This window comes from Bos taurus, chromosome 9 (assembly GCF_002263795.3).
Source record: "Bos taurus isolate L1 Dominette 01449 registration number 42190680 breed Hereford chromosome 9, ARS-UCD2.0, whole genome shotgun sequence".
NCBI lineage: Eukaryota > Metazoa > Chordata > Mammalia > Artiodactyla > Bovidae > Bos > Bos taurus.
The window spans coordinates 21,711,170-21,726,953 of record NC_037336.1 but is presented as its reverse complement, the minus strand read 5'-3'; the positions used below and the strand labels follow the sequence as shown (position 1 = coordinate 21,726,953).

General features: G+C 40.0%; 1 long non-coding RNA gene across 6 annotated transcripts in view; it reads right to left on the bottom strand.

Annotated features, from left to right (window-relative positions):
- The window catches only part of LOC107132757 (uncharacterized), a 254,276-nt gene that overhangs the window by 40,076 nt on the left and 198,416 nt on the right, over window positions 1-15,784 (bottom strand). The window contains exons 5-6 of one of the 6 annotated variants that reach the window (XR_003036286.2): window positions 9,079-9,169; window positions 8,407-8,526 (exon numbers count right to left, since the gene is read on the bottom strand). The exons of the other annotated variants lie outside the window; for them this stretch is intronic. This is a non-coding gene — a long non-coding RNA (uncharacterized lncRNA). Of the gene's footprint in view, window positions 1-8,406; window positions 8,527-9,078; window positions 9,170-15,784 lie in introns of those variants that run through there. 6 annotated transcript variants of the gene reach the window in all.

The following is a 15,784-nucleotide window of genomic DNA, read 5'->3' as shown; positions in this document are numbered from 1 at the left end:
TTCATGGGTGTGTGTGTGTGTGATTCACAAGCATGTGAACCAGAACCAAGATGTTACTTACCATGAGTATAGTTATCCCTTGCCCACTCTATTTAAACTTTTCGCCAAATCTCTCTCTTTTCCTTCTCCCCTGCCCCCAGACCTGGTTGCCCACAGTGAGTCATCTGAAGGAAAGATGAAGGCAGTGTCTAGCATGACATTTGTCAGATGAGTCTTCCCCTATGTCTGTCTCCTTGGTCTTTTTCTCTGGGTGTCACAATGCATCACTGCTCTCGTGGTAACAGATAATAGATTACAGTTCTACTGGTTCGCCACTTCCTTTATGCTCAAGACAATGAGGCCTGCCAAAGAAAGGACGGTTACTTGGGCAATCAGGTGGTTAGGCATAGCTAACAATCTTTACTTTTTAGGCTAATGACTGTACTGGCAAGTTTGTGAAACAGAATGAGTAACTTTGGGTCTTCTCACCGTTTAACACAGCAGTTCTCTGCCTTTGACACCAATGCAAGAGTATTTAAAGCTGTCAATAACTGCTCAGTTTTAAAAGCCATGCATTTTCAGTTGTACATAGTTTCAGATGTGTGCTTTGACTTATATTTTAGTGTTGAATTGGCCCTCACTCTACTTATTTCTTGTATGTGGCCTTCTCAGATATGTGTGCTCCCTATCCATGTTTTAACAGGACAACAAGAGCAATTTACCTGCAGACTGATTTCATCTGCTGATAGGATACAGGGTAATTTAGTTGGTAGAGAAATGCACACTCACACACACACACACACACACACAACGCTTTCTTCAAGGAGACCCAGTATGCCAATCTTACTTCTATTATAACTCATTTTAATGGCTTTGAGCAAAGCTAGTAGCCATTCAGCTTCTGTTTTAGTCTTTGTGAAAAAAAAAAAATCAGGAAAACAAGTTGTAGGTAAAAGAGATGTTACAGAATAGTTGGAATGTGCTCTGTAGACTATGGGAAAGAAGGGTCATTGAGAGTCAATTGACATTGCTCATTTCAGGAACCCTTAGGGTCCATTACCAGACAACCCCAATTGTCCACTGCATCATTCAAAGAACACTCAGAATTTCTTGGAGAAATCTGATGATGGTTGAATAACTCTGATATAGTAGAAATGGTGTAAGTGTGTGCAGGTTAAATCAATCTCACAAAAAAACAAATCTTCCAAATCCTCTTAAAAACTTAGTATAAATAAAAGGCAGATTAAAAAAATATTTATAGGGAATGATGACACCTAATTTACTTAAATCTTGTTGTTCATGGGAATATGTGCTTTCTAGTGAGAAGATAATGGTATAAATATATGATCTAATACAAATAAATATATGGTATGGAGTTATAAGTGAAAGTGTTAGCAGCTCAGCTATGTCTGACTTTTTGTGACCCCATGGACTATAGACCGCCGGGCTCCTTTGTCCATGGGATTCTCCAGGCAACAATACTCAAGTGGGTTGCCATTCCCTTCTCCAGGGGATCTTCCCAATCCAGGGATGGAACCTGGGTCTCCTGCATTGGCAGGCAGATTCTTTACCATCTGAGGCACCAACAGGAATCTTATTAAAATACACACTGGGATTTGTCATTATGCTCTTTTACAATTGGATTTTAAATGCTTTAAACTCAGCAATGCTAAGTGGTTAAGGGAAAAGTTTTCCAAGTGGTACCTCCTCCACATTCATATTTCTACTCAGCAGGGCAAGTTGGGGGAAACGGTTTGTATTTACAAAGGAAGATTCCATCAGATGGAGCAGCTGTTAATTCTTGCCTCTTTTGGGGAGGGTGTTGCTTCTGGGTGTCTAAGGTGTAAATTTGGGAGCTCTTTAACCATAACCTCAGAGCTGATTTCTAAGGTAACTAGAATCCAAAACACAGATGGTTTTATAAGTCAGAATTAGCACCTTGAATTGTTCCTGGAAGCACAGAGGAGGCTCCGCCCTTCTGGAGCCCAGTCACCCTGTGGCCAGTTTCCTGCCCAGCTGCCACTCCAGGATAATTGCCACATTCACACCAGTTCAAGTTTCCCTCTGGTGGCCTTCTGTGATTATGAGAGTGCCCACATGGAAGGCACACAGTTATAATCCAACTGAGAGGCTTGACTGCAAGACATCAAGGTGGTCCTTAGAAGCCAGTTGATTTTTCTGCAGCCAGATGAGACCAGACCACCACTGACAGCTCCATTCTCATGATTCTGGTTTCTTTCTGGAAAGGTGGAGCGTTCACATAGCCCATGGCACACTCAAGTTCTCTTTAGAGCAAATGTAACCCAAGTCAACTTGACTGGCTCTGATAAGGTCACTGATTGGGCTGCAGAGTAAAGGTCAGAAGCAGCAGGGCAAGGTGACAGGGAGGAGCAGGAGTTGTTTTGAAACTCCTGGGGTTGTCATGCTGACAGTTTCTTGTTCATTTTGTTCTAACCACACTGCTCAGCATATGGGACCTTCGTTCCTGACCAGGGATCAAATCTGCGTCCCTGCAGTGGAAGCTCAGAGTCTTAGCCACCGGACCGCCTCTAAAGTCCCTTGACAACTTTTAAGGGAAGGAAAAGGGTCACTAACAGACTGACACATGGATAAGTTAAAGAGCCTTGGGCAAAAACAGTTTCAATATTTAGTCGGTTTTTTCCCCGGTAATTAGATACTCCCTGTGTGTATGTGTGTGAATGCTACTAATCCAAGTAGCAAAACGGGTTAACAGACATTGCACATTTATCTTCATCTCTTACATGAGAAAATAGGAGGGGAACACAAAGGAAAGAGTTTCGAGGAAGCGAGTTTGGCAGGGCCATATTCATGCTTAAGAATTGATTAACACAAGATCCTGTTTTCAGTTTAGTCTGCAGCTACTTGGAAAACTTTCAAAATGATCAAGTGATATAAAAGAAATACTTTGCTGCATTCTCTTGGCCACAGATCTCAAATTCGTGTGATAGGCCAACCTTAAAAATCTTACTCATCCTTGAAGGATTTCCCAATGTTATCTTGAATCCCAAATTCAAAGAAATCATCATTAGCACCTTAGTTTGGTGGGGTAGCTGCTGTCAATGTTGTGTGCCAAGTATAATCAGTGAGTTCATTAGCTGAACCACGAATACATGGTAATAACCATGTTCTTAAGATTCAAAAATTGAAAGAAGATAAGGGATTTACTGTAAAGCCTTGGTCATTTTCCTATGAAAGCAGAGCCAAAAAGCCACTTTTCTAGGAGAAAAAAAGAAAAAAAAACTTTGGAACTTAAATGTTTTGGCAGTATTTAGTCTTTCTCTGATTTCCTTCATTAGAAAAACTCTGTCACATGGCACTTTCTGTATATTGTTATGTTGTTTCTTGGGCATTTGCACACACCCTTAGCTTTCAATGGGCTTACTCAATAATTAGGTCTTTGGGGATAGCCAGACAGGAAGAGGGATAATCATGAAGAAAGTCTTGTACACAAAATTGCTAAGATAATTTCACTTCTGACATGACCAAACCCACATAAGATGAAGTCATTTGCGTGCTTCCCAGGACATGTATTTTCCATGATCCTTACCACTGACTCATTGTGTTTAGTCATAAACATTCTTTGAACCTCAATGTCCCCACCTGTAAAATAGGGATGAAGTATTGGTCACGTGGACAATAAGGAGCTGAAACTGATTTGAAAGGACTTTGCTCTTGTAGGGGCAAAGTCACACACTTGTGTTGTTTTATTAACACAATGTTCTATTACAAAGGAATTTAGTCAATCTAACTCTCTCTGGAATGTTTTCAGAGCTACTCTGGTGTGACAAGCATAGTATATATTCCATTTATGTTCCAGGAAAATCGTGTGTCTCTTCTTTTTTAACATGTTGTAAAATTCTTATGTCATGTTACAAACTGGTTTCTTTTTACTTTTGTGATTCTGCCATTTTCTAGTGGAATAGTTGCTATTTTAGTAATCCTCATGTTAAAACTACATCATTGAAATGGAAACTTCCATTTGGCACTCTGGCATTTAGACTTCTCTTTACTCTGATTTTTTCCTTCCTCCATAGTCCTTTCTCTCTTTCAATGTGCTTTATAACTGATTTATGGTTACATGAATTGTTCTTTGGATCCTGTGACTGTGTGCATGCTCAGTCATGTCTGCCTCTTTGTGACCCCATGGACTGTGCCCTGCCAGGTGCCTCTGTCCATGAAATTTTTCAGGCAAGAATACTGGAGTGGGTTGCCATTTCCTACTCCAGGGGATCTTCCCAACCCAGGGATTGAACCCATGTCTCCTGCGTCTCCTGCGTCTCCTGCATTGGCAGGTGGATTCTTTACCACTGAGCCACCTGGGAAGCCTCTTCTTGGATCTTACCTGACCAGAATAAAATCTCTGAGTTCACACATTTCTATCTTGTTCAGTGAAACATCCTCAGTGTCTCAAACATCCCCATCACAGAGTATTTGTGAAATAATTCCACTGGATAAGTGAAGTTCCTGTATGGATTTCAGCTTCCACTCTGTTTCCACAGCTTAGAGTTGAAATCTGACTCAGACTTTCAAACTGATCTGGCCCTGAATCCATCCACTAACCTATACTTCCTTCCTTCTTTTCTTCCTTCCATCTGCCAGCTCTCAGCTTCCAGTCTGCCTAGGCTCTAACTCTTCCCATTGCCACCTGAAACTTGGTTTTTTACACTTTCTTCTCGCTATTAGCTATGGTTCTTTGACCTAATACTGCCATAATGTGGTGAAGCATTAATCTGTAGAAGGATAGAGGTACACCAGTAAGTATCCCTTGGAGAAGGGAATGGCGACCCACTCCAGTATTCTTGCCTGAATATCCCGCCAGTAAGTATCCCACGGACAGAGGAGCACGGAGTCAGACACGACTGAAGGACTAAGCACACACACACCAGTAAGCACAAGGTGGCTGCCAATGTTTCACACAAGGAACACAGGTGTGAGTGTTGGAACTGATGGTTCCCAGGACACTGCATCACAAAAGGCCCTTCTGGCATCTCCCCATCTTTCAGCAAGAATAGCACGCATCCTGAGAGTTGTTACGTGGACTTTTCAGCTTTCAATTCATTTCAGATGTGGCTTAAAGTAACATGTCATTCAGAGTTTGTTTGCCTGTAGGGTGATTCATTCATTGATCTCCTAAACAAACATATAGTAGGTAGGGGAGAAGACAGGAGAAAAAGGGAGGGAAGGAAGAAATGACAGAGGAAACAATTTTTACCCTAGGGCATCCATGTTGTGATTACCTCTCAAAAACTAGAAACAAGCAGTTTGGTTCCCTGTGTGAAAATTCAAACTGGTAAAACCATGAACTTGAGGTGAGTTCTGTGGCTTCTCTAAAGTATCTGGGGTTCTGTAGCTTGGTTGGTTGGTTGTTGCTTTCATTTAAAAGAAGATGATATTTATAAATGAGAGAGGGATTAGAATATGAATAACAAAATGAAGCTGATGATTCCTGTTTAAAATATTGAAAATTGGGGGTCAGAAAAGAATCAAATCATGAATCTTTTCTTCATACCTGTAAGAACCAGGCTGTAAATTTATTGCGTGTTGTATAGAGAGCCCAAAATAGTATGTGTGTGTATGTTTAAGACACTTCTCTGTGACTCATTCAACAAACATGATCATCTTCCAAGTGCAAGGCCCCGCGTCCAGTGCTACAGGAAGAACAGCAGGAGACAATGGCAGAACAATGAGAGCTCGTGGGACTTCTCTGGCGATCCAGTGGCTAAGGCGCCACACTCCCAATGCAGGTTCAATCCCTGATCAGGGAACTAGACCCCACATGCCTCAAATAAGAGTTCACATACCACAACTCAGACCCGGCCCAGACAAATAAATAAAAATAAATATAAAAAGAACAATGGGAGTTACTATTTCTATGGGCAAATATGCTGTGCCTGTTTCTTTCAAAAGTTATACTTGAGTCTCACAAAAATCTGCAACATAGATATTATAATGTGTACTTTCCTTCCAAGTACGAGAAAACTGAAGATTAGAAAAGTTCAGTAATATTCCAAGCCAAACAGCTTACATGTATTCAATTCAATGTTTTGACAGTACCACATCCATGTTATTTTGACTAAGCCGCCTTCGAGGTACTCATAACCTGGAAGACATGATCTCTCTCATTTGCTCAACTTCTTTCTTTCTCTCTCTCTGTCTCACACACACACTCATCTAGGCTGTGATCTATATACATATCTAAAAGAGAGACAAATACTCTCACTTGAGCACCTAGATTCTGAGGGCTCCGGTGGCTGCCTGGTCATTTGCCGGCAGTTCATGCTGTAGTCTACGCACTCGAGGGCGTGAATGTACTGACAACTGTCCATGTACTTACTCCCTGTGCACCCACTAAGTGCAAGAGATACACACACTCCTAAAACCTAGTCCTGTCTTCAAGGAGATTAGTTGCGTATAAGAAATTTATATGTCAAAAAAGTGTTGTAGTATTGGCCAATTTCCCAGTTCTTTTGAAAATGTACCAGGTAGGAAAACAACATGCCACTTGCAACAGAATAAAGAAAACACAGATATTGATCAAAATGTTATAAACCTGGCTTAAAGGAAAGTGTGGCTTAAGTAGTGCAAAGAGGCTCATTTGAGAACTATAGACCGTTTTCTTTTCCTCTTCTCTTTCAAAACATTTCTTTCAGGCTCTTTCTCCCTCATAAAATTCATATTTTGCATCCTTTAGGAAAAAAAATATTTTTCAGAGCTTACAGGTGGCAGTAGAATGAAGGGTTATAGAAAATAACTAGTTTTAACTGCACATGGGACTTCCCTGGTTGTCCAGTGGTTTAAAATCCACCTTTCAATGAAAGGGATGTGAGTTTGACTCCTTGTTGGGGGACTTGGATCTTACATGCTGCAACCAAGCCCGTACTCTGCAACTACTGAGCCCATGCACCATGAGACCATGCACCACGACTGGAGAGAAGCCCCCATGCTGCCAAGAACTGACACAGCCAAATAAATAAATACATGTTTTTTTTTTGGAAAAACACACACACACACAGAGTTCATGGATCTTTGGAGAGAGTTCACTGCGTGGCGACCCAAATCATGGATAGTGGTTATACTACAATCAGGTGACTCATTATAGCAAACTATTGGCTGCATGTTCTAAATTTAATGTAGCTGGGAGAATGTTTGGTACCCTGTTAAATAGTAAGAACAATCACATTTCATTTAAAGCAAAGCCAATTTAAGATATTTTATGATTTCAGGGATGTTAAAATGTGAAAAAAAGTACATCTTAGAATTCATAAAATAGGAATATATATTAGTCAAGGCTCTCCAGAGAAACAGAAAATCCAACAGGATGTGTTTGTATCATTTATTTCCATCTATCTTTCTATCTATCTAATTTAGATTTTAAGAAATTGGCTCATACAATTGTAGAGACTTAGAAAGTCCAAAATCTTGAGTAGGCTGGCAGACTGCAGACCCAAGGTAGTTTCAGAAGTCACAGTTCAAGTTCAAAAGTGTTATTCTGGCAGAATCCCTTCACCCTCCAGCAAGGTCAGTCTTTTTCTAGTAAGGCCTTCAACTGACTGAATGAGGCCCACCACTGCCCACATTATGAAGAACAATCTGCTTTACTCAAAGTTTACTGAATTCCCTGTTAATTTCATCTAAAAATTACCTTCACAGAAACATCTAGGCTAAATGTTTGGCCAAATATATGGGCCCTGTGGCGTAACCAATGCCACATGAGTCACTGTGGCAGAGGGACATTAGGAGGAAGATTCTCTTTGTTGTGGGAAGTGTTAGCGCTGGAACTCACCCTGTCACGGCACAAAGACATGAGCAGAGCAGTGCTGGTTCTTCCTCTCAAGGCTTTTTTGTGGGTTGGGGTTCACCCTGTCTGATCTCTTCTGGGCCTTCCCTTCAAAAGGGAATCATCCATAATGCAATCAATTAAACCCACCCCATAGAGCAAACTTCTGGTGAGCTGCAAAGGGAAATAGCTCTGTCCTTTTCTCTATGTTACTAATGTTTACATTTCTGTTTTTCTAACTTGGACAGAAGCCAGACCCCTGGGATTTGGGGGTGAGGGGGATATGGGGGGAAAATCAAATGTTCTGCCAATATATGAAATATAATTTTTTTCCCTAAATTTTAGTTTAGCTCTTCTTTGTTGGAACTTGTGCCAGTGGTCAGAAAGAGGAGGAAGAGAGAAAAAGTATGGTCTCCACACTGCCCCCATCCACCACAATCAGACCACATTTCACTCCTACCCACCTTTAACTCTTCTCACCACTGGTTTCCCGTCCAAACACCCCGGAACCCACTGCTCTTATATTCTCTAGAATGTTCCCAGGCCTGTCTCTGCCAGCAGTTATCCCCTGTTAAATATTACCATGATCAGTTTCTTCCCTCCTCCTGCTTGCACAATCCTGGAACCAGTGACTCACTCTTGCTTTATTGTAAGTATTTACATTTTGGTTAAAATCATGGACCTTGGAGCCGTGGAATCTCTTCTTCGCCACTTGTGTGACACTCGCATCTGTTCCCTCACCTATAAAACTGGGATAATGACAGTATTTACGTCACAGGTGAGTTGGGACGAGCAAATGAGAGCAGCAGATGGAAAGCTCTCAGGACAGTGCCTAGCAAGGCATGAGCCCTCAGCAGTCGTTAAATATTACATTGCCATTTGTCTGACGTGGTTTCTCCATGTGATCATAATGCCTAGTGTTTGCAGATGGGCTGGGTACACAAAATACAAAGATAAAGCAGGAGGATTCTTGCCTTTGACCCACTCTTGGGATAACTGTAGGGATTCTATGATATGCTTCTGTGGGTTTCCGTCTCAGTTAAACCATCTTCAGATGGTTTATCTCAGCTCTGTGGGATTGAAATAAACTCTCCATGTGGTGAGATTAGAAAAATGAGTGAAGTGATGATCCTGGTAGCTTCTTGTTTAGTGTGACCCAAAGATGGGATTTGTCTGCCCCAGGGATTTGGGTTTCAGTTTTGTTTTTAGTGAAGTAGCGTGCCTTCTCCATTCACTCCCTATTGTTTTATAATATTGTTTTATAACATGTGACATCATGTCACACATTCATACATGCTTACCTGTTCGATCATCCCATTGTACTTGAACTTGTGATCCCTGCTTTCCGTTATAAGAAGATGGAAAGCAGAGATTGGTGAAGTGTTCCTCACTCTTAAAAACATAAAAGACATGATTAGAAACAAATACCATCATTAAAAAAAAAAAAAATCCTGTCTAGGAAATGAGGTAAGAAGCGAAAATCTGATTCTCCGATAACTCTGAAGAAACATTCTCAAATTTGCATTCATGGTGCTAATTGAAGGGGCCATAGAAAGTCCAAGGAAATCTAGGGTAAAAGCAATGGGAATCCTTTGAGAGCAGGAGTCAGAGTTTCATCTCATCCTCATTGAGGGGGTCCATCAGAGTGCTGTGGGGAGCCCCCTGGAGTGTCTCCCAGGTGTTCAGGCACAGAATCTATCAGCTACACCATAGCTTGTGCCATTTCCTACTCCGCGACCCCGGTTCCCCTAAGCAAAGTCCCGAGACTAGCAAAGCTGCATGAAGCTGCCTCCCCAAGGCCTTCGGACTGCCCTTTCAACACCAATCCCATCGTCTCATCCTAATACTGTACTGAGGATTATAATCAGCTGGTTGTTGTTTTTGTTAAGTAAGTCATGTCTGACTCTTTGTGACCCCACGGCCTGCAGCACGCCAGGCTTCCCTGTCCTTCACTATCTCCCGGAGTTTTCTCAAATTCATGTCCATTGAGTCATTGAGGTCATCCAACCATCTCATCCTCTGCTGCCCCCTTCTCCTCTTGCTCTCAATCTTTCCTAGCATCAGGGTCTTTAATTGTGCTAAATTTTTGCTAATGAAGCTTCTGCTTCATTAGGACCAGGGAAGGTCCTCAGACTCTGCATTTCTAACAAACTCTCAGGTGGGAATTCCAGTCTGAGGACTACCCTCTGGGCAGCAAGGCCCTCAATCATGTTCCCTTTGGGTTTGGTTTATGTACGTTTTTCTCCCTCTAGAATGCAAGATACCTGGAGGGCAGAAACTAGGACTCATAACTATGTATCTCTTCCAGCATCTAGCATGATAACTTGTGCAAATATAGAATCCCAAGAATACTGGTTACAGTGGTTAAATTAAAATAACAAAAAGGTAAACCCCAAATACAGAAAGAAAAGGGGAAGAAAATATTTATTAGAAAGTAAAAATGGAAAACTTGCGAATAGACTATGACATTCCAAATGAATCAATTTTGCTGAGTAAAAGAAATGATTTTACAATGTTTGAATGCACTGTCTTGAGAAAATGATATTGGATTGGCCAAAAAGTTCATTCCAGTTTCTTCCTGGTAGATGGAAAAACCCAAATGAACTTTTTGGCCAACCCAGTACAACAGCCAGGGAAATATTTAGGGAATAGCAGAGATGACGATTTTCTTATGAGACTGACAAGTGACACCTCTTGAAGGAATTTCCTCTTTCAAATTTCAAAGAGGTATATTTCACTGCACACATGAAAATGGCTACATTCGTTTCTAAGGGCTGTGTATGGGTAGGCATCATATAATACCTTCACAATTTATTTAGCATAGGGCTTTGTCTTTAAGCGAGTATGAATAATTCCTCAGCACTGCTGTCCTTCTTAAGCATAAATCTATAAAGTAGGTCTTGGTGAATCACATCTTGGAGCATAAGAAAATAATACAGTAAAAAAGACAGTAATACGTAGAGCTGACCCTTGTTGATATGTGAAATAAATATCTTGCCAAACAGTAACAAGGTTTCCAGTGAAAAATGCTATGTTGAAATGGTTGTGAATTTTAAGCTTGTACAGATTCTGGTTTTTAAGCATAAAAACACACATTCCATCCCGTGGTCTTCTAGTGATAAACACTTCTGAGGTCACCACTTTTGTTCAGTGGGTAGAACTATTTCTCAACATGTGCTAGTCTAGATTTGAGTTGTTTACATTTTCTCCTACACTGCTTTCTTCCATTTTCTGTAGCACAGAAAATGAAGTATAATATTCATTTGTTTTTGCTACAGCAGACATGTCCTTCCAATCGAGCTCTCTCCACGGGCACCACTGACAGAGAAGCAAAATCAAGGCCTTCCTTCACCTTATGGCTCCCATATGGAGATTGTTCAGTCTATCTCATCTACTCAAAGCATATCTGATGAGTAGTCAACCTCCCTCCTTGACAGTTTATTACTGATCTCTGTAAATTGGAGGCTATAAATCTGACAGCAGCATTACAACCTCTGAATTGAATGTATAATTTAATTTGTAAACTCATGTTCTCCATTTCGAGAACTGTAATAAAACCGAGTTTGTGCTGATTTTCTAACATGGATTTGTTGTTCCGTTAGTTTGAGAGTCGACATGGCTTGCCTCTTTGACATGTGAATTCTTAAACCCTGGTTTCTTTAGTAGCTCTCGTCTCTTTCTCCTATTCTTTTTAGTGAGGAATGGCTCTGAAGTTTCTTATTTCAAATTACATGAAACGTTGATTAATCTCATAGATTTATTTAAGTACTTTTGTTATTATATATTTTTAAAAGACTCTGAGCGGCAGAAGGGCAGAATTCTGTAATTAATCAGGATTGCCTAGCTCTGTTACTCCAGTGGCAGTGAATTGGTTCCCAGTAGGAGAGTTAATAGAAAAACATTCAATTTCAAAATGGCCTGGATGCATCAAAGGGATTAAGCTGTAATGCTTTTAATCCCTGTAACTCAAACAAAGAGAAAATTTCCCTGAGCAATGAACTGCATAATGTATTTGTGGGCCAGAGAATGATCAGAGTGGAGCATCGGCTAAGCAGTCAGCCCTGTAGCCCAGGATCTCACTGGGCACAGCTAGAGTTACAGCCCAGGGGATTTAGATGTTTGCTTTTAAACTTAGAGTACTGTTACTTTAAAAGCAAAATGTTTTGCTTTTAAACTTTTAAAATGGGTACCATTTTGGAAAGTTCTAGTCTCTGGAGCTCCCAAGCTCTCAAAGACTGTACCAATAAACCTTCAGGTTAAATCTCCAAGTCAGGAATGGCAATTACTTGGCACACCTGGTGCACTTCCCTCACTTCCAAGGCCCATGATGACAGGCCTGGCTTTTTCACTTCCTGTCAAGACTACCTCTGAATTGCTTTCTATCTGTATCCCTCTTCCAGGTCTTTTAATTTGCTTGATCAAATTTCTCACAGTTCCCAAACATCTGCTGGACTATGTCAAAGAGCATATAAGTACAACTCAAAAAATATATTTTCTTCAAATAACCTGTGTTTATTTGGACTCTTCTGGGTAGTGTTATTTTAATGAAGGTTTTTATCTTGAGAAAATTATAGATTCACATGCAGTGGCGAGAAATAATATTAATACGTAGACATCCATGTGCCCATTTCCTAGTTTCTCCCAAAGGCAGCCTCTTGCAGAACTAGAGAACAATATCACAGCCAAGAAGTTGACAGTGACACGGTCAAGATACAGAATCTGCCCATCATTACAAGGATCTCTCCTGTCGCCCTTGAGAGTCCCACCAACTTCTCACCTGTCCCCACCTTTCCTTTAAACCTCTGGGAACCACAGACCTGTTTTCTATTTCTATAATTTTGTCATTTCAAGGGTGTTATACAAATGGAATCATGAAATATGCAACTTTTTTTTTTTTTTTTTCCTGACTGTCTTTTCCCACAGAGCATAATTCTCTGGAGATTCATCCAAGTTGTTTTGCAGAGCAATAGCTTGTTTTATTGCTTCATGGTATGGATATACTTTTGTTTCTTTAATCATTCATCTGCTGAAGGACTTCTGGGTTGTTTCCTGTTTGGAGCTTTCACAAACAAAGCTGCTATAAAAATTTGTGTATAGGTTTTTGCAAACATGCCTTTTTTCTCTGTGAAAAAAAAAAAAAATGTACCCAGAGTACAACATGGTAGTTGCAAGGCTTAATTTTTTAAAGAAAACTCCAAGCTTTTGCAGAGCGGTTGTAAGATTTTACATTCAGAGCAGCCATGAAAGAGACCCAGTTTCTCTGAATTCTCGCCAGCATTTGATATTGTCACTATTTTTTATTTTTGTTATTCCCATAGCTGTGAACTGATATCTTACTGTGGTTTTAATTTGTATTTCCCTAATGGCTGATGACATTAAAAAGCTTTTTTCATGTACTTACTTGCCATGTGTATATTCTCCTTGATAAAATATCTCTTCATGTCTTCTGCCCATTTTTAAATCGGATCATTTGGATTTTTGTGGCTGAATTTTAAGAGTTGTTATATATTTTAGATACTGGTCCTGTGTCAGATACGTGGTTTGCAAGTAGTTCCTCCCAGTCTGTAGCTTGTCTTTTCATCCTTTTCACAGAGTCTTGTGTGGACCAAAAGTTTTTAATTTTGAGAAGTACACATTAACAATTTAAAAAAATAGATTGCTTGGTGTCAAATCTAAGAACTCTTTCCTGAGCCCTAAATCCTGAAGAATTTCTCCTGGTCATTTGTGTTTTTTATTTTTATTTTTTTCTAAAATTTTTATAGGTTCATGTTTATGCTTAAGGGTGTGATCTCATTTTGTTTGATTTTTGTATGAGGTGTAAGACTCAGGACTAAGTCCCCCCTCCTCTGCTTTCTTCCTCCCTCCCCTACCCCAACTATCTCTTTTTCTTTCTCTCTTTCTTTCTACCTCTGCTGTGCTATGTCCAGTTGTTCAGTTGTGTGTGACTCTTTGCGACACCACGGACTGTAGCCCACCAGGCTCCTCTGTCTACAGAATTTTCCAGACAAGAATACTGGAGTGGGTTGCCATGTCCTTCTCCAGGGGATCTTTCTGACTCAGGGGTCAAACTTATGTCTCTTCCATCTCCTGCATTGGCAGGCGGGTTCTTTACCAATGAGTTACCTGGAAAGCCCTTCTTTCCACCTATGGATTCTCAATTACTTCAATTGGAAAAACTACTATTCATCTATTGATTGATTTTGTGTCTTTGTCAAAAATCAATTTGGTGTATTTGTGAGGGTCTATTTCTGGGTTCTGTTCTAATGATCTGTGTATCTGTCTCTGTATAAATACCACAGGATTGATTAGTTATGTAATTAAGTCTTGCAAATGGCTAGACTGGTTCCTCCTACTTTATTCTTCTCTTTCAAAATCATTCCCGTTCCTTTGCCTGTCCACATAAATTTTAAAATTGTTTTGTCTAAATTTACAAAAGAGTGTTGCTAGAATTTTGCTAGGGATGATATTAATCTTGTATATCAGTTTTGGAGAGCATTAACATCTTAATTACATTTAGTTTTCTAATCCATCAACATGGTATATCACCTCATTTATTTAAAGTTTTGATTTCTTTCATCAGCATTGTGTAGTTTTTAGTACATAAATCCTATACATGGATTGCTGGATTTATACCTGAGTATTTCATTTTTCGAGAAATTGTAAATCGTACTGTGTTTTTAACTTAGGGATCCATGTGTTCTTTCTGCGTGCTAAGAACTTCAGTTTTGTCCAACTCTTTGTGAACCTGTAGCCACATGAACTGTAGCCTGCCAGGATCCTCTGTCCATGGGATTCTCCAAGCAATACTGGAGTGGGTTGCCATGCCTTCCTCCAGGGAATTTTCTCGACCCAGGGATCAAACTCGTGTCTCCTGCAGCTCCTGCATTGCAGCCAGATTCTTTACTGCAGAGCCACTGGGGAAGCCCATGTGTTCTTTACCAGTAGACAGAAATAAAATTGATTTTTGTATGTTTGCCTTGTATCTTGTGACCTTGTTAGATTCAGTAGTTCTTGTAGTGTTTTGGGTGGATGTTACTTCTTTTTCTCGATATATATACATTTTATTTCTCCCTCTTGCCTTATTGCATTGACTAGAACTTCCAGCACTATGTTGAATAAGAGTAGTGAGAGTGGACATTCTTGCCTTGTTACTTATATTAGGGGAAAAGCATTCAGTCTTTTGCCATTAGCTATAGGTATTTTGTAGATGCTTTTATCAATCTGCTTCCCCTGTAGCCCAGCAATAAAGCATCTGCCTACAATGCAGGAGACACAGGAGACTCGGGTCTGATCCCTGGGCTGGGAAGATTCCCCTGGAGTAAGAAATGGCAACCTACTCCAGTATTCTTGCCTGGAGAATCCCACGGACAGAGGAGCCTGGCGGGCTACAGTCCACGGAGTCGAAAGGAGTCAGACACACTGAACACTCATGCAGGGTCTTATCAAACTGAGGAAGCGCTCTTCTACTTCTGTTTTTATGAGTTTTTAAAAAACATTAGGAATAGGTATTATATTTTGCTTTTTTATGCATCAGTTGATACGATCATATGATCTTTCTTCTTTGGCCTCTTAATATGGGAGAGTACAGTGATAGTTTTTGAATATTAATAAGACTTGCATCTGTGGAATATATCTGAATTATAGGGTGTAATTCTTTCTGTATGTTGTTGAATTCTATTTGCTAATATTTTGTTAAGTATTTTTGCACCTATATTCACTAGCGACATTAGTCTGCAGGGCTTTTTTTTTGGGGGGGGGGTACTGTTTTGTATGGTTTTTGGTATGAAGGTTACATTAGTTTCATAAATTGAATTGTGAAGTATTTCCTTCTTTTTCATTTTCTGCAAGAGATTGTGTAGAATTTCATTTTGATTCACATATTATATAGATATACATATTCTTGGAAGAATTCTCCAATGAACATACCTACATCTAGGCATGGGGATTTCCTTTTTAGGTAGTTTTAAAATTATGAATCCAGTTTCCTCTGTCTTTTAATTGGTGTAT